We start from the raw sequence: 13,344 nt of genomic DNA, 5'->3' as shown, positions 1-13,344 counted from the left end.
TTCCTGACTGGTTTCCTCATTTCATCTGTTTGATCTTGTTATATTTGATGTTCCTCAGAGATCTGACAGAGCAACCTTGAGACAGATGGAGAAATGAAAGAAACATTAGCCAACATGATTAAAATTTAATAAAAGATTTTAGTAGAGGAGCATAGTAAATCTGTGTCTTCAATACCTCGTTTCATTTCTGCATGTCAATATCAAAAGAGTTGACGAAATTGTTGGACTGATGCTCTACGTCTGTGGTCTTTTCTGGTACTGGCATTATAGTTGTAGGTGTGATTACCTACTTACACCACAGGGACGTTATAGAGGCTTTGTGTCACAACAAGAAAAGAGTAGTCCCTTGCCTCAGGAGTCAGAGTAATGGTTGAAGGCTAGGTTGGTAGTTGTGTACTATCAGTGACCTGTTGTCAGCCATTTTGCTGGAGCTTTATGTTTGCTAAACTGAGAGAGAGAATGCACATATTTCCAGGCCTTTTGGTGTACTGTAATGATAAGTGGGGAATAATTTAATGATTTATTAATAATATAAATATAAATAGAACATAGCTATGAAAGAAAATCCTTTGTTTATTCCTTAAGAGCATTGACTGTCGCGATTTAATGTCCAGCCAACAGGAGCAGTGGCCTACTGGGCACAATATTCTGATCCGAGTCAAAGTTTTCTGACATTAGGGTAACACTCTCCATGAGTGCAAGAAGCTATTTTAAACCCACATCACATGGATTTTTTTACTCTCTTGATAAATTTGCCAAGAAGATTGCCTTTCCTCTGGTGATGCTTTCCATAGAATTTTTTATGAATGCTCAGTGACTTCAATCGGTGCTGTCCACTATCAACTGACATTAGTGGATGGCGGGATCGTTGAAGGTGTAATTTGTGTCAGACCATAACCACTCTTTCGCTAAAACTATCTTAACATTAGTTGTTTTTGTATGTCATTGCTTTGGTTATTTAAGGTATTGACCTAGTGTTTGCGATTAAACTCATGGAAATCTTATTTAACTAAAGAAAAATGTATTTAAAATGTAGTATGTAGTAAGTATTTGTCCTCTGACCAGCATGTGCATGTTAGTACATGTTGCCTACAGGTGTATGTTAATGCATGTGAGCCCCCCCCCCCCCCGTTATATGGTGGCCCTACCCAAACACACAGGGACCGCCCTCACCTGAGAAAGCCCCATGCAGTAGGCTGCACAGTGTTCAGGAGTAAGCGACCATCCAGAATTTCCTCCTCTGAAGAAACCATGCTTTCTCTAAAATGGCCTCCAATTAAAGAGCGAGATAAGACCAGACAGAGCACAAGTGGACTGGTCATCGAGACTAATAAGTCTTCACAGTCATTTAAGTGATAAGTCCAAGGCTGAACCCATGTCCCAGTCCGACCATGGAGCCAATACTGGCTTTACTCAGGTGAAGAGCCCTACAAGATACTGAATGGGACTAACTTGACTTGGAACTTCTCCTCAACGTGTAAGTAACTTCATGGCTGGCTGATATTACGTGTCTGTTTTCATAGGCGACCGGCAACAGAAAGCGAAAAATAATCTTAGCTAACTTGCTCTCACCAGTATTATGAATGTGTTCGGCAGATGTTGCTATTGCTAGCTGGTTAACTGCATATCACGGCGATGGTAGTGTGAGCTAATGCTTGTGACCTGATTTCTTTTTGTTGGTTCTGGTGTACATAGGGAAACATTAATCAGCTGTGCTGCCAGTGTGTTCAGTTGGAGATTTCACTGGGCCTCATAACACCTTGAGCGTGAAAGGGTGGGGGTGGGTGGGCAGTGACGATCAATAACGATGTTTACAGAACCTTAAATTAGGTACAATAATGATAGCACAAAACCTGTGCTTGCGTCCTTATCTGGTCCCAGGGGAACTTGACTGACTAATGTCAGACATATAGGTGGTCATGGGTGTTTGCCGATGGTCCTTCTCTGACTGATCCTATTTTGAACCTTGCAGACAGTCCTGGTGCCCAGTGCTGAGTGCCAGTGCATAAACTGTATGGAGCTAGCTAACTTTAACTGGGTCATTGCAGTTCAGGTGAGTTCTGTTGCTGATGTGTGTGTCTTCAGTTGTTGTTATTCTTGCTTAAATGTGGCATTGTTGTTAAATTCAGTTTTGTATTCAGATGCTCATGGAAAGTGAGATCATCCGCGTTCAAATACAAACTGCTCCAGTTTGCCTGCAGCATGTGTCAATTCAAGCAAGAAAAAGCAATGTGTGTTCTCCTTAGGGACATCTGATTTGACAAGGGATTTAGCTGCATAGCACAAAAGCATATACCAAACATAATCTTAGTATGAATTTAGTGTTTTTTTGTGTAGAACAAGTCAGACCCCCAAATAAAAGTGTCACCTGTGGCACAAGCACAGAAGGTATCATTAGGAATTCATGTAGCAATCTCAACACCCATTAAAACAGCTGGACAAGACATGCAGAATGATGACTCCAGATACCATCCTCATGTGACTGATAGTTCCTTACCTACTGGCAGGTATCAGTGTAAATTAGCCCTGTTCTATCATTTTGACTTGAGAAGATAATACTGTTTACTTTGTACCCCAACATACTGTTCATTTGACCGCTGAGCCACAGTGAACTGTAGCACAGGGGCACTAAAAATCATGCAGAGGCAATAGCTAATCAGGTGAGAGGAACAAACTAATAAGTGGGCTCCTGGCCAGCAGCTGTAGAGACTGCAGGCTGCCCCCACACAGACTTTGGTGCTTTATGTGAGCTCTCCATGTTGCTGATACAGTTTTGTACACTTGAGAAATGGATGACTGTTAGCTGGTGCAAAGGTATGTAATGTATTCATTGAGCACTGCTAATTATCAATGTTACCTCACAGCAAATTTGTATCAGTACAATGTTTATTTACAGGCAGAGCAATTGCAGACTGCAATTTATTTAGTATTATTTTAGTATTAGGAATTTAAGTTATTATTATTAATTTTGTTTTTTAGTTATTTATCTTACTGTTTTCTTATGTTTTTTTGTAGAATTGGTTTTATATAGTTTAGGGTTGTAATCCTGTCTCTGTTTCTAATGCTGTGGCTGATGGTGGCCTCCTCACAGGTAGAATACCTTCATCAGTGGGTGGTTGGCTTTCCAGCCATGGTATGACTGTCCCTCTCTCCTTTCTTCCCATTTTCAGAATTTTAGGAACTATTTTAATAAATAGCCAGTTATGGCAATTATGTTGTGCCCTCTTCATTGAATGTGTCTCAATTCATTCGTGTTACAGACCCATATGATGGCAAGCCAGTTGTCATTTTGCATTTGGTCTGCTAGTAAAACCTGCTGCTAACTTGAGCATGCTGCTGCCGTGGTCTTCACTGGGTCATCTTTTGTAAGTCCTCAGAGGTAGGTGAAACATTTTACCAGTTTTGGTGTAAAATCACCTGAAAGCAATGGTTTTAAATGGTTTTAATAGTTTAAAATAGTAAATAAGAAAATGTATGTACTGCATATTTTTCTAAAGTGGTTGCATTAAATTAATTTCACACAGTCATTTTCACACTTAGCTAAATTTCAGAAACATTTGAAAATGTCACCTCCAAATTATATTATTATTATTATATTATTGTAATTACCAGATGTTTCAAAATGTTTGCTTGACATTTTAATAGATCCCTATTCTGAATACCAGCATACACAAAATAGTAAAAGCGCAGTCATTCACACTTATTTTTCTAAACTTTAACAAAACTAACCAGCAGCCTAGTGTGTGTGTGTGTGTGTGTGTGTGTGTGTGTGTGTGTGTGTGTGTGTGTGTTGTGTGTGTGTGTGTGTGTGTGTGTGTGTGTGTGTGTGGTGTGTGTGTGTGTGTGTGTGTGTGTGTGTGTGTGTGTGTGTGTGTGTGTGTCTGTAGTTCATCGTTTTCCCACCAGGGTTCAGTCTTAAGCTTTACAAACAAATGCCCTCTCTCAGGAAGAGAGGCATGTCCTTTTTGAAATTGCACATTTGCCAAGTCAAAACATGGCTCATTTGATTTTCTTCTGGAGAGTGAGCCTGCTACTAGGAGATACATTGCTGCATGAAATATAACATGAGGACAATAAAATACCAGGAACACTTGCGAATATGGATGATGTAGTTTATTGCAGTAGCCATGAAATAAATCCCACCTTTTTGAAACTTGTAATGTTCAGGTTTTGACACTCTGTTGGAGCGCTGTTGACTCAGCTATTGCAAGTTTATTTGTTTTTAAGGGCGTTCCAGGAATAGTACACAAAAATATTGCCACCTCCTGTTCATCTGTGGTAGACAATAAAGATCACCTGGTCAGGAGTTAAGCCTGTTCAATCATGGGGCTAATGTATAGACAATGATATAGTCTATTAACAGGGGTTAATGTTTTTTTTCTTTTTGTCTTACTGCCTTACTGTTTACAATCAATCTTCCACTCAAAGAGATCAGTTAATTATTATTGAAAGTAATTCATGACATTATTAATAGGCTACTACATGTCAAATTGGAAGGGGCAATGGAAGTAATAATGAGCAATAATAACAGTACTGCTGTAACACTGACACAACATCAAGCGACTCAAACCTGTTATTGCATCTGTCATGAGCTCTAAATGCACAAAATGTACCATGAGTTTAGCATTGTCTGTGGCACACACAGTATCCATTTGTCCAAATGTATAGTATATTATAAGCTTTATGTAAACTTAATGTATTAATCTTCACATAAGAATAAGGAGAGGTTTTATTGAAAATGCCAAAACTGTATACATCTTATATTTTTGTCTGTCAACAGAAATTATGCATGATGATCTCTATTATCTCTAATAAAGGATGGGCTACTTAAAGTAATTATAACATCGCTTTCTGAGCCGACATCAATACACTTATTAAATTTTTACCACAATGGTCAGTGCAAAGCCAGGTCAAAGGAGGAAAGAGAGTTGAAAGTAACTGATTGAACAAATCATCTGTGAAACTAAAAGTTTCGTTTTCATCCTCTGATACTCAGGAGTATGCTTGCACTTTCGCATCACTCTCAGACTGGATTCAGACCGAGGCGCTGCAGGGAAGCCTGGGAAATCAGACAGGATTTGCCAAATGAAGCATAACCGCAGATTCTCTGGTATTAGTATGAGTCAGAAGGTCTTGATGAGACAAATGAGACAAATGATAAATCGCATCACCGTTAAATGATCTAATGACAGTGCATATCCCAGAAGATAACATTTTCTTGTTCCATCCATATCATTTGATATAGATGGAAATGACATTGTTTTCCACTGAGTGAACTCCTTCCCAGTGGTGTAATTTTAATATGTGAACTCAGTGGGTGGTGGATTGAAAGTCAGACTCAAAACCAGACTGACTGAGTCTCATTGACTGAGGCGCCTCTGAACAACACAGTGGAATAGAACATTTAAATGATCTTATTGCCTGTCGTGCCTCTGCAACACATGCTCTAGTTCAAATGAATCATGCGCATACACTAGAGCTTTGCAACTTTTTATGTGTCAGTGCAGTTGTGCTCTAAATATTCAAACCTTTAGGGTTTTCATAACCGCAGTCCTGTGTGGTTTAGCCTGCTATTTCAAGTAATTCTATTGATTATTTCTCAACCTACTCTGGTTGGTGTATTGCAGAAAATTCCAGTCCACAAAAGTTGTCCACCTCCTCAAAAAATGATCAGACCACTGCTATGACCTGGTTACTCTAAGTGCAAAACTTTGTGCAGAAACCTAGTGCTAGCATTACAGCACAACAGTAAGATAACTGCATGCCCCTCTCAGTCTTCCTCTTGCTTTGCTTTTCTCTCTCTTCACATATTAGTTGTACTGGCTGTTTGAAGACACTAGAGGCTGTTCAAGATACTTAACCAAGCAGATGTAGCAAAACCTCAGTAACACCTTTCTGCTGAAGAAAGACAGTCAGTTGGAGACTTTCTCCTCAGCAAATGCTAACAAACATATACTGATAAAATGTATCTTACTCGGTATTATTCTAGGTATTTATGCTCTGATTAAGCCAAAAAAAAAGAATATATTGCCTAAATTTCCTGCATACAGAAGACCTACTGAACTCAAGACAGTATTTTTTGATTGGTTCATAAATTGGTCGTTCATCTGGCCACAACAGCTTTTTTTCCATTATGAAATAATTTTTTCCTTTCACATTTTTTAACCCACCTGTTTGTTTTGTTTGATTACATCACTACGTGTCCGTCTGTTTTACTGGTTTAGGACAAGCGTCGGGACAGTAGACTATTATATTCAATATTGTTGGTCTAGGTTGCTCAGTATAGTTTTCACTTTTTTCAACTTCTGCTAATGCTAATTCTTTTAACACCACATCTGAAGTTCCATTTAACAATGTATATCCCGTGGCAATTCTCCTCAGTGGATGGACCTAAAAGCCAAAACTATCTGCATTACTTGATACCACTAGCTGTAAAAAAAAAAAAAAAAAAAGATACTTAAAGCCTGATTAATTTCTGACCCTGATTCTATTGCATTCAGATGTGCCACCTATCAACAATACCTCATTGCGCTCCATGAAAATACTGGAACATTGTTTAAGAGAGTAAGTTTAGCAGTACATAAATAGTTTGTGCTATGCAGTTTTTAGTGTTTAAGGGAAACGGGTATGGTTACTGTGTGACTTAGACATCTTAAATAGTACAAATGTACTTTCTCCCTTCTCCCTTGTGCAAGTACATTTGTATTTCCTGGCCACTCCATTGTGTGTGTGTCCTCCAGTACATATCACAATAAGTCAGTCCAAATGAGTCCTGACAATAGAGAGTGTCAGTTATACACTTTCATGTGTATGAATTGTTTTTAACTAACAGCAGGTGTGCTGGAAAAGTGGCTGTGACAACTATGATACAGTATGTGTCCAGTCAAAGAGAAAAGACTGACAGGAAGTCAGATTTTGAGCTCACTGTACCTTAAGCACAGTGGGAGGGAGCTGATTAGCTATTAAGTACATAAAGGTGTTTACACATACATACTAATGCACTTAAAAGCACTGTTACGCTTAACCTTGGCAGACAAAAAAAACGAACTAACCCAGTACTGCTTCAGTCTGCTCTTGTTCTTTTAAAGAGCTGATAAGGCAAAGCCACTGAACTTATAATTCTTCCTTAATGCAAAATCTATAAAATCCGTTGAGCTTGATTGTCCCTTTTTGACTGTGGGATGAGGACGTGAAGTGTCTGGTTTGGCTCAGCAGACAGCTGTAGTGTACAGGCTTGGATGTATTATAAAGCTCCCGCTGGTGAAGCTGTAATGTAATGATCCTCTAACTCAGAACCCAGTGGTCTGTACTATTCTCCATCATGTAACTTCTCTTTTTTTGACTTCTCTCTCCTTTGAGGTTTGAACTGTTTGGCCTGACTGCAACCAATAACAAATAAGAAAATATACATCTTTTGAAAATTAATGGCCATAATTAGTGTCCCTATTTATAGTTAAGATTAGGCACAGATCTATAGATCATAGACCAGTGAGGTTAAATTTTGGATTTAAATGTAGAACTTGGTTGGAGGCTATTTTGTGGTGAATAGTAGGCTGGGTTCCTCCCTTGTAACTTGGCCATTAAATTACAACTCTGTCTTGGTTCTAATTGAAAGCATCTGGAAGGCTTTGGCTGGTTGGGATATGCACAGCTTTGGCTGGAGCAGAAGCAGAAAAGCTTAGCTCTCTTATTTGGATTAATATCCCCAACACCTGTCTTTGGGGAAATTAATGGGTGTTACTGTAAGCAGCTTTCTTTCTTCCTCAAACATTTTCTGCTGATTTCTTACTTTCCTGACCCCATCTGCCAGCTCTGTCTCCCTCTCTCTGGTGTCCTTCCCATACATTCCCTCTGTAGATTAATTGCTCAGTGATACTGTATGTTAAAGACTGCCGTAAGTTTCCCTACCCAGCTGTTTGCTCAGCAGGATTTGGCTGTGCGGTCCTCACACGCCACTTCTTATGTACTCCCTCCTTCCTTATCCAGTTCTCCTTCAAGGGCCCCTCCTCTTGTCCTTTACCCTCATCTGCAGCTTTCTGTGCAGTTCCCCGGCTGGCACTGTCATGGTGCCAATTTTAGTTTTATCAATCCTATTTCTGTTGCAGCCTGAACAATACTGTAATACAATACAATACTAGAGTAAATACACTGTTTTTACATGGTGAGGAAGCACTAACTTTCTCACATTATAACAAATAAAATGGACAAATGGCAAGATTCTCTGCTGTATTAGCTCCATTTTATTGTAAAGGTGCTTTCACAACTAACTTGTTTGGTTCAGTTCAAATGAACTCTGGTGCTTTTACTGGTTTGGTTCAGTGCGTTTAGTCTGGTGTGGAGGCTGTAAATCGAACCCTGGGGCAACCCAATTACGGACCTACCACAGAATTTTCTGATAGACATGTCATTTTTTTCATGAATTCATAATTTGGCCGTAAAGTGTCAAGAAAATGATCTCATAACAATCTGTCTAAGCAACCTATTTATTCATACAAATCATTTAGTAACCATGGTATCTTGTATGCACTTTTGCATGTCACTGCTAGAATTTTTCTTGCTATATTAGCAAATGAAATGAGATGCAACATATATATATTGCGTTTCTTCCCTACTGCCCTTATTTTGGCAGTTTCTCATTAAAAAGTGGAGCGCCACACAGTTACTATTCTTCTGTAATGTTACGGTAAAAGATGCGTCTCTTTCACCTGACGCATCATTATTCATTACATGAAGTGAAGTTGCAGTCTCAGGCTAATAATGCTCATAATACAACCAAGTTATTACTTGGTGAGCTCTTTGTGACACCAGAGTAGAAATAAACACATCAGTTCAGGTTCAGTGAAGTGCTGTGTGACTTAATGTCCGTCACCTGAATTTGATTTGGTGCAGGATGACATCACCAAAGGAATGAGTTATTGGTCAGTACCTATCAATTCATGCTTTACAGCATGATTTGGTTTGTTTTTTTTAATAACCGTATCACTGCATAATTTTTTTCCTTGGTCCAGACCAAATGAGCGATTACAGACATTAAAGAACCCTAAATATTTATAGTTTAGAACCTTTTAACAACACGTCATGCAGCCCAGAGCAATCTGACGAGATCCATAAATTCTTTGTTGTTGCCTCAGCTATCGATGTTGCCCCTTCCTTTTCCTGATGTCTTCTGTTTTGAGTTAAAATCTGTTACTTTGAAGCATTGCTGCCTTATAGCCTTTTAAATTAAATTAAGTTATAGCTGAACAACTTTATTGGAGCTTTTTACAGAGATACAGTGTGATACAGGGGTAAAGCAGCCAAAGCAAACTGCCATTACAGCAGGTTCGTGGTGCAGTTGTATTCTCACCTACTTACGACACCTTCTTTGGTTGATTCTACTTTCCAGGCTCTGGCCTTTCTTACTGCTGCTGTCAAGAATAAGGAAGTGAAATGAGGAGAAGGAGGGAATGAAAGCCAGAGAGGCTTATTGAATACATAAATCACTTCCTGGATAGAGGGTATGTTGTTTCATTGCTAATGGATCTCTGCCACTGCTCCGTAAATCAACATACATACAACCAGACGTAGTACCACTTGGAGGCAGGACTCCTATCGGGGCAAAGAGAGAGGAGACATTATTCTGTTTCTTTCCATTTTGTTTTTCTCCTTTCTTCCCGTACTTCTCTTGCAGGGATTTTGGGTTCACATAGAGTTGCAAAACAAGCAGTATTTAGGTTACTGCTCTCACTCCTATCTCTCTCCTCTCTGGGTAAAGGGGCACTTACTCAGCTCAGTGGGGGTGGCATTAATCCCTGACGCTGAGCAAAGTCACCAAAAGTTCATACTTGACCAGGCAGCCATAATGTCCTAGCTTGTCCTTGTCAATTGTTTCGTAGAACTATAGGAAACCAGGTCTAAACTAATGTTATTTTCCTAGTGAGACAAAGTGTATCAAATGATGCAAAAACCCTCTTCATTAAAAAAAACACAATTGTTCAGTCTGTTCAGTCAGGTGCCACCATGGTAAGAGTGTTTCTTTTATATGCTAATATAATCAAGGTGAATGTGAATAATACCAATGAGTTACAAAATTACAGAATAACAAATGCACATGATTCTAGTTGCAGGGACATGGTGGGATTGTGCTACGGTGCAGGTAACACGAGAGATGCAACGCAGTATTGGCCCATATAGAACCAGAGGAGCTGAGGACTTGAGCATAACAAGAAACCAAAGTAAGTTGGTCCACTGAAGTATTTAGTTTGGTAGCTGACAGAACGTGGGTGCATGTCACACTCAGGGCCAGCTTTATGTACACTATACATATTCAGCACCAAGTGGTGTATATGTGTGTGTGTGAAGAAAAAGGTATTGTTAATATGTATAAGATTTAGTGATGCTGAGCATTTACTGTTACAAGTCCATCCTGTGCTTCAGTTATAAAAGCAACATATTCAGGATCTTGTTTAGTTAATAAAAAGACAATATAATATAACTGCCAATTCACTGTTTATGTGGGAAAACCTGTTATTTATTTCTTTATTTTTTGTGTTTTGCATTATGCTTGTGCCAAGTCTGAGCTGAAATCTGAGCAGCTGTTGAATGTTTTGAGTGTTTATAATTTTCTGTTGGCTTAAGGAACACAAATTAAATATAAAAGAATTTAGGAAAGTGATAACAGTAGATTACTCTCCCTGGTGAATACTGACATATAGATGACCTCTCCTCTTTAGAGCTTGATAACCTGGCCATCAAGACAAATACCTTTTTAATTGAAAATATAAGATTTAAATAGTAATGGAACACCAATCTGAAAAAAAATGTTTCACTGCCATCTGGTTTGTTGTGAAACTGATGTCACAGTGTACTGACACACCCCAGAGTAAACTTTTACATCACTGCAACAAGGTGAGAAGTTAAACCACTGGAGGTCACTAAAAACCTGATTTTCAGGAGCCATTAAGTTACTCTTAATGGTTTCCTACAGCTTTAACTTTCATCACTGATCATTTATTATCCACTGAATATTTTTTTTCTTCTGCCATGTGAATCACCAAGAGCTCTAATTGTGATATGTGGTTGTGTTTTCTTGACACCAATTCTTCAGTCAGAGAAACAGGCATTAGAACCCTTTTGCACCCCCAACGGTTTCTGTTTAATTAGCTCGTGGTTGTCACTGCAGTAAGGGTTTTGAAATAATGAGTTTGATTCAATCAGATGTTCATAGTTTCTGTCTGCCCCTTTCTTAAAGGTTGACATTGATACTGACCCAATCTGTCTGCTTCTTGTAAGGGGTGACTTTGGCTTTGTGCTCCCGGGCTCCTGACTCCTCATGCTTCACTAACCTTATTGCAGCAATTGCTAAAATCCCTCAGCCGGAAAAAGCTTCATTAGAAGGGGGAGATAGTTAATGAACTCTGACCCTATTTCCACATCTGACTTGGCGCCTTCCCTCCCAAGTTTCACTACTTATCATCCCTTCAACGCTTTGCACCTTGGACATCACTCTTCCTACTCCTTCTGTAGAACAAATGACACTTCCTGAAATCAGTTATCTAGACCTTTCTCAAATAGAAAAGAGGAAAAGGTGACCGTCAGTCCTGGTCTTTGGCTGCAAGGAATGTGGCCATTAAGAATATATGAATGGAGCTACCCCTTCAGCCTTCTGCTGAGAGTCGCACTATAATAATGTTTCATAATCTTTCATTTTCAATATTTTTTTGTTGTTGGGTGTTTTAGCAATGAGAGAAGTAACTGGCTACTCTGTGCTTTGTATTTTCTAATGAAACAATTTTTTAGTTTGTGATGTATCCAGCTTACAAAGCCTGGCAGGTATTGGGGGGGGTAAAATGTTCGATAGCTCGTATTCACAAATCAGTAATTTGTAGCCTTGAATTAATTATTCCATTCCATCACATTAATAATTTGTTCTTTTGAATGAATAAATGATGCCCACAAATTACTGACTTAATTGCCTTACATCAGTGTTAAGCAGGGGTGGACAGTAACAAAGTACATTTACTTGAGAACTGTACTTAAGTATATTTTTCCAGTATCTTAACTTAAGTAGTATTTTTTGTGGAAACTCATGACTTTTACTCCACTACACTTAGAAGACAAATATTGTACTTTTGACTTCACTACATTGACGTACTTGTTACTTATTTTTGATAATGGTTATCGACCATACACTGTGATCATCACAGGAGAAAAAACAATCACAGTCAACTCCTGCACTGTCAGCCATGATGTGCTTGCTGCGTTTCTGAACGGCTTGATTTGAACTTGGCAGTGGCCTAACGATGGCTACATTAGAAGATAGGAATGCGAAAACGTCTGTCCTTTTGTTGATTGAGTTGTTTTTTTTATGGCTTTTTATTCTACAGGCAAGTAAGTGCAAGTATGTGCATTCAGTAGGTTGTTTCATAGTCATTAGGTTTGGTAAATGCACTGTGGAACAATGCTTTGACATTCTTTTGAATAGATACTTATACAAGTACTGCAGTACACAACTTTTACTTATAGTAAAAGTATGGAGTTGTGTACTCTGTCAACATTTGTCGTTAAGTTATGGCACTAGTGGAAGATACATTTAAGATACATATTGTTGTGGCTAATCCAGTCAGTCAGCAATAGGGCAGCAGCTGTGTTTTAGTGATGAGGCAATTTATGTGCAAGCAGTGTTCACAAGGTGTAAAGAACCTTCAAACCACTGTTTGGCAAGATCTGTTTTTTCCCCCAGAAACTACTGGTTGAGGATGCCATTTAGTTTACTCAGATTCATCACAAATGTCAGAGGATAAACACAAAACCCCTGTTGAGTCCAGCAAACTGTTTGTGGAGAAACAAGAAAGGAATGCAGAGAAAATAACCAGTTATGTTGTCATTACTAACCCTTCCTTCACTACTAAGATTCTGTGACAATAGAGTTATATATGTGTGTGTGTGTGTGTGTGTGTGTGTGTGTGTGTGTGTGTGTGTGTGTGTGTGTATATATATATATATATATATTTGTCAATCATGATACAATAAAGTAAGCAAAACCGATGGGCGTGTACACAGGCCAGTACAACTGTTAATTACACCAGTAATTTGAGGAGAAGTGATTGTAAGCCTTCCTTTTTTTTAGTTTGAAGTTGGGTTGAGCATATTGTGATTAAATCATTTTATAAGAAATGGAGGACTAATATTCCAATATGAGTCAAATTGTATCAATTTACCTGCCATAGTAAATTTAATTTGGTATATCCTCTCACAGTATATATTAAAGATTTTACAGTATAAGTTATAAAACTACTTTAGTTTTAATCAGTATTGTGTCAGTGGAGTGCTGTGAGAAATGAGGGGTAGAAACGTGTGAACCCT

At 38.6% G+C, this 13,344-nt stretch overlaps 1 long non-coding RNA gene across 1 annotated transcript in view; it reads left to right on the top strand.

Moving 5' to 3' along the window:
* Nucleotides 1-3,267: 3,267 nt before the first annotated feature.
* The window catches only part of LOC130171869 (uncharacterized), a 38,495-nt gene continuing 28,418 nt past the window's right edge, over nucleotides 3,268-13,344 (top strand). The window contains exons 1-2 of the long non-coding RNA XR_008828211.1: nucleotides 3,268-3,379; nucleotides 10,101-10,214. This is a non-coding gene — a long non-coding RNA (uncharacterized LOC130171869). The remainder of the gene's footprint in view (nucleotides 3,380-10,100; nucleotides 10,215-13,344) is intronic.

Source organism: Seriola aureovittata, chromosome 1, assembly GCF_021018895.1.
Source record: "Seriola aureovittata isolate HTS-2021-v1 ecotype China chromosome 1, ASM2101889v1, whole genome shotgun sequence".
Lineage (NCBI taxonomy): Eukaryota > Metazoa > Chordata > Actinopteri > Carangiformes > Carangidae > Seriola > Seriola aureovittata.
This window is presented reverse-complemented; position numbering and strand designations above follow the sequence as displayed.